This window comes from Pteropus vampyrus, unplaced genomic scaffold (assembly GCF_000151845.1).
Source record: "Pteropus vampyrus isolate Shadow unplaced genomic scaffold, Pvam_2.0 Scaffold44, whole genome shotgun sequence".
Taxonomy (NCBI): Eukaryota; Metazoa; Chordata; class Mammalia; order Chiroptera; family Pteropodidae; genus Pteropus; species Pteropus vampyrus.
The window spans coordinates 8716740-8722702 of NW_011888825.1; the positions used below are offsets into that span (position 1 = coordinate 8716740).

General features: G+C 34.0%; 1 long non-coding RNA gene across 1 annotated transcript in view; it reads left to right on the forward strand.

Moving 5' to 3' along the window:
• LOC111738857 overlaps window positions 1-5963 on the forward strand; it is a 38046-nt gene that overhangs the window by 23463 nt on the left and 8620 nt on the right. Inside the window, exon 2 of the long non-coding RNA XR_002780003.1 lies at window positions 5054-5173. This is a non-coding gene — a long non-coding RNA (uncharacterized LOC111738857). The remainder of the gene's footprint in view (window positions 1-5053; window positions 5174-5963) is intronic.

Genomic DNA, 5963 nt, shown 5'->3' on the forward strand with positions numbered 1-5963 from the left:
TTTGTTTGAAACATGCAGATAGAAAAAGTCTAGAAATCATTGGATACAAATTAAAACAAGGAATCAAAGAACCCTGACCTTTCAAGAACAAAATGGATTCAAACTTAAGGTCTGTTTGAACACTGGGTGATCTTAGTAGCTGGGTAGGATACACACTGCTCTGTCAACAAGAAATAAAGGCTGTGAAAAATACAGAACAAAAGAAAAAAGGAAAGAGAGAGAGGGGGGTAAGGGAGAGAAGGAAGGAGGGAAAGAAAGAAGAAAGCTGTGTAAGAAAAGTCAGGGCCTAACTATGAAGCAAACTAAGATATGATGTGATATTGACCAACTGATGAAAGCAAGAAAAAATAACCCATTTCATCTTTTACTTGTAAAAGTATCTTTCAGGTGGGACAGTTTTAGTGACTATTGGGATTACATTTCCTTTCCATCTGATACAAGACTATCACTTATGTCTATAATCGTATTTACAAAAGCAATGATATACAGCTGAGAGGCAGCATAACATTGAGATTAAGAATATGAACTCTAAAGGGAAGCCTCCGGGATCAAATCTTAGCCAATTACTTCCTTGAATTTAAACAAATTATCCTCTCTGAGTCTCAGTTTCTTTATCCATAAACGTGGGAAATAATAGTAAATGCCCATGTGGCATTGTAATGAGGATTCCATAAGTTACTCTTCATAAAGTATTTAGAACAACTCCTGGCTCACAGCACCCAGGTGACTGTTAAACAACTTAGGGAATTTTGGAGGCAAATGAGAAGAGAGGTGGGGAAAAAATATAAGGACACAATGTGCCTCATTTTACAACTAAGGAGGTCAAGTTACAGTGTCTGTGATGGTACTGAACTAAGAAATGAGGGTCTAAGTTTATTATTTAAAGTCATAAATGTAAACACTAAGAGAACTAGAAATAACCACAATAAGGTAGAGGAAGATGGTATGGAAAGTGAGCTGTAATCCTCATCCTTCCTAACAGTGAGTCAAAGGTGATAAGAAATGTAGGTATAAAGTTCTGGCAACAATCATCAGAACTATGAAAAGAAATGGTTCAAAAGTGGGACACCTCTGGGGAAGCAGAGTAAAAAAAAAAATAGAAAGCAAATTTATTTCCAGTTCTGTAACTTTCCGAACTATGTGAACATATTATGTATGTGCTGCTTAGTACGAATTGCTTTTATAATAGAATATTTTTAAGAATACTCCTTTAATAATACTCTTTTAATAATATTCCTTTATAAAAATTTAAAGGAATATAGAAAAACTAGTCAGAAATACAACCGATAGAAAACTAGTAACAATTTTCTAGTTATAAAGAGCTTGTATATATTGATAAGAAAAAGAATCCCACTAGTCCCCAAACTGGTAAACAGGCAAAGGATATAAACAGGTAATTAAAAGAAAAACACCTAAACATAAAGATAGTCAACCTCATTAATTAAAAAAAATTAAAATAACATACTTCTTAAAATATACTGAGTTAGCAAAGATTTCTTTAGAAGTACTCATTTCTGACAATACTTTATTTGAGATTAGGTTCTCAAGGATAAAAATTCTACATGTAAAGATATTTACAGAAACAATACTGGTGATAGAGAAAAACTGGAAACAAATGAAAGGTCCAGGTGCAATATAATGAGGTGACTCAGTCTATATTCAGGTGCTTATTATATACAGGCAAATTAGATTTTAAACTATTTTTAGGAAAAGCCTATAAAAACATGAAAAAATGCTTATGTGATGTTAAGTGAAGGAAGCAGCATACAACCATGAAAAAAATAAGCAGAGCAAAAAAATATGAAAAGGGGATAATCTTGAGAGTCTGTTTTTTACTGGTAAATTTAACATGTTTTCCTTTAGTATGATTATACATTATTTGGATTTGTCAGTGACGAGCTGATCAGGAAGGGAAGGTTTTGGTAGTGAGATGCCCATTTGGAAGAACGCATAAGGGGCCCACATGAGAATGAAATGGCAGGCACCAATTTTATTGCGGGGAGCGTGCTTCTATTGCAGGGAGTGCAGTTCTGCTTCTGCTCTTTTTCTGGCTCCATTTCTTGTGCTCCCCTTCTGCTCCCCAGGGGACTATATGGGCTCCACATAAATCATAGTACAATAGTGGTGTTCAGCCATACATGTGTGATACAATAAGCTGAATTATGTTTACATATTTAGGCACAGGCGCCCTACTACACTAATGTAACATTCTAAATCTGGGGTCCTATTCCTAGCTGCAAGCCTGGATCACAGCCAGACCTGGGACCAGCCAGGCCTGGGACCCACAGGATTTAATTCTACCACCTATTTTGTATTATTTACAATGCTTTCTTTTTGCTTCTTTATCTTTATTTTAACTGACATTATTCTTTCAGCACTTGATATTATTTCACTGTCTTCTGATTTTTAGTGCTGTTGTTGAGGTGTGAGGCCCCCAACATTGTTCTTTTCCAAGATTGTTTTGACAATTCAGCGTCTCTTGCATCTCCATGTAAATTTTAGGATCAGCTTGTCCAATCCGCAAAAAAGGCCAGTTCGAATTTCGATAGCAATTACATTGAATCTGTAGATCAACTTGGTAGTATTGCCACTGTAGCAATATTGAGTCTTCTAATCACAAACATGGGAACTCTTTCCATTTATTTAAGTCTTTAATTTCTTCCAACAATGTTTTGTAGTTTTCAGTGTACAAGTCTTGCCCCTGTTTGGTTGAATTTATTACTAAGTATTTTATTCTTTTTGATGCTGTGGTGAATGGAACTGCTTTCTTAATTTCATCTTTGGATTGTTCAGTTAGTGTTATAGAAATAAAACTAATGTTTGTGTGCTGATGTGGTATCCTGCAACCTTGCAGAACTCATTTATTAGTTCTAGTAGTTTGTTTTTTGTGTGTGCTTGTGGACTCCTTAGGGTTTTCTACATATAAAGCCATGTCACTGCAAATACAAATTAGTTTTACTTTTTCCTTTCCAATCTAGATGCCTTTTATTTCCTTTTCTTGCGTAATTGCCCAGGCTAGAATCTCCAATACAATGTTCATTATGATTTTTGAATGTTCAGATTCATGTCTTACTTTGTCTTTGACTCTTGTCAAATGTCTCTGACAATTTCTGTCAGTGTCTCTATTCTCTGTCTTTGGAATTCCTACTAGATATATGATGGACCTATATCTTTCATATATTCCATCTCTTTTCCCCCATATTTATTTATAGGAAATATACATAATATAAAATTTACCATCTTAACCATTTTTTTCCTTCTTACTCTAGTAATTTTTATATGGCATATATATATATATTTACCATCTTAACCATTTTTAAGTATATAGTTCAATAGCATTAAATACATTCATAATGTGCAACCAATCATAACCATCGATCTCCATAATTTTCAAAAATCTTGCGAAACTGAAACTCTCTACACATTTAACAATAACTTCATATTCTCCCCTCCCACAAGCCCCTGGCAGCCACCATTCTACTTTCTGTCTTCATGATTTCTGACCATTCTAAGTATCTTATATAAGTGGAATCATACAGTATTTGTATTTTTCTGACTGGCTAATTTAACTTGGCATAATGTCCTCAAAGTTCATCCACATTGTAGCATGTGTCAAAATTTCCTTCTTTTTTAAGGCTGAACAATACTCCATTGTATGTATATATCACATTTTGCTTATCCATTCATCGTATATACCACATTTTGCTTATCCTGTCAATGCATTTTGGGGTTGCTTTCACCTGTTGGCTATTGTGAATAATGCCGCTATAAACATGAGTGTGAAAATATCTCTGCTTTCGATTCTTTGGGGTGTATACCCAGAAATGGAATTGCTGGGTCATATGGTAATTCTTTTTTTTTTTTTTTTTGAGGAATCACCACCACACATTTTTCCATAGTGGCTGCATCGTTCTACATTCCAACCAACATTGTACAGGGTTTCCAATTTTTCCACATCCTCATCAACATTTGTTATTACTTTTTTAAAATAGTAGCCATACTAATGGGAGTGAGGGAGTTAGGGAGTATCTCAATGTAGTTTTTTGTAATCATTCCTAATGATCAGTGATGTTGAGCATCTTTTCATGTGCTTATTGGCCATTGGTATATCTTCCTTGGAGAAATATCTATTCAAGTCCTTTGCACATTTTTGAATCAGGTTTTGTTCTGTTTTGTTTTTTGTTTTGTTATATGGAGTTTTAGTTCTCCATATATTCTGGATAGTAATCCTTCGTCACACATAAGATTTTCAAATATTTTCTCCTCTTCCGTGGGTTGCCTTTTTACTCTGTAGATATTGTCTTACAATGCACAAATTTTTAAAATGTTCATGAAGTCTAATTTGTCTAATTTTTCTTTTGTTGCCTGTGGCTTTGGAGCCATAGCCAAGAAATCATTGCCAAAGTCAATGTCATAAAGCTTTTTGCCTTATGTTTTCTTCTAAGAGTTTTATTGTTTTAGGTCTTACACTTAGGTCTTTGATTCACTTTGAGTTAATTTTTATATATGGTATTAGGTAAGCATCCAACTTCAGTCTTTTGCATGTGGATATACAGTTTTCCTAGCACCATTTGTTGAAAAGACTGTCCTTTTCTCATTGGATAGTCTTGGCATCTTTGTCAAAAATCATTTGATCATATGTGCAAGGGTTGGTCTACGTATCTATTTCTATCTATTTACACATCTTTGTTTTATTCTAGGAATTTCCATATATCCATCTTCAAGTTCATTATTTGTTTTTTAAGCTTTTATCTAATCTTTTTTATCATATCTATTAAGTGTTAAATTTTTTTGGCTATATTTTCTATTTTTGAAAATTCTAGTTAGTTCTTTTTTACAAATATTGTTCCTTTGGTTTCAATTCCTTTTATGTTTAATGACTTTTTAAAGCATGATACTTTTCTCAGTCTGATTATTAAAACATCATCCCAAATTCGAACTCTAATTTTTCTGTTTGTTGTACTGTTAACTCTTGCTTAGAACTGCATATTTCTTTGTATTTTATAATTTTTGTTGTAAGCTCACCACTAATGAGGCTTGTTTTTTTCCACAGAAATAATGAAGAATTATTGCCTCACTGTCTCTAGCAAAAGAAAGCCTGTGACAAGAAGCAGAAAGTAGAATGGTGGTTGCCAGAAACTGAGGACAAGAGAAATGGGGAGTTGTTTAACAGGTACAGAGTTTCAGTTCTGCAAAATAAAAAAGTGCTGGAATTGTTTGCACAGTAACGTGAATGTGCTTCACATTACTGAACTGAAGAGTTAAAGTTGATTAAGATAGTAAATTTTGTTATGTATATTTTACCACAAATAAAAATAAAAATTAAAATTAAAAAAAGGAAGCCTGTGACAGAGCAGGTAAAAAAACAAATTCTGAAGATAAGATAGAATTAGTGGATAGGTGCTGTTGACCACACACCTATAAACAAGCTCTAGTATCACCATTTAAAAACAAAAGCAAAACCATGACCCTTCCTAGATCTTCTATTTCCCATCGCCAACAACCAAACTCTAGACAGAACATACCTACCTTGAAAGTCAATACATTCAAATCTGGCTTTCACTCTTTATCACTCCATAAGCTCTCTAATGACCTTTTATCAAAAAGTGGCTTTCCGAGCTTATCTTTGGCCACCTCTCAGCGGCCCTCACCCACTTGTCATTCTCTACGTGAATCATTCTTTGTAGCTGGCTTCTCCATTACACATTCCTTGATTTCCTGCTTTCCACACTAGCATGTCCTGTCTCTTGGCTGGGTTTTCCTTCTATTCCTGACCTCTACATGTTGAGGCTTGTTCCTACATACTCTTCCCTTTTGTTTTCAAATAACCATATCAATTCCCACTAAAATTACTTGTTTTATTTTCAAGATTAAAAAAAAAATACATAGAAACAAACAAACAAAAGCTCATAATCCCACTGCCCAGATGGCCTCTGTTGATCTTTTAAAAAAGAAAAAGAAAA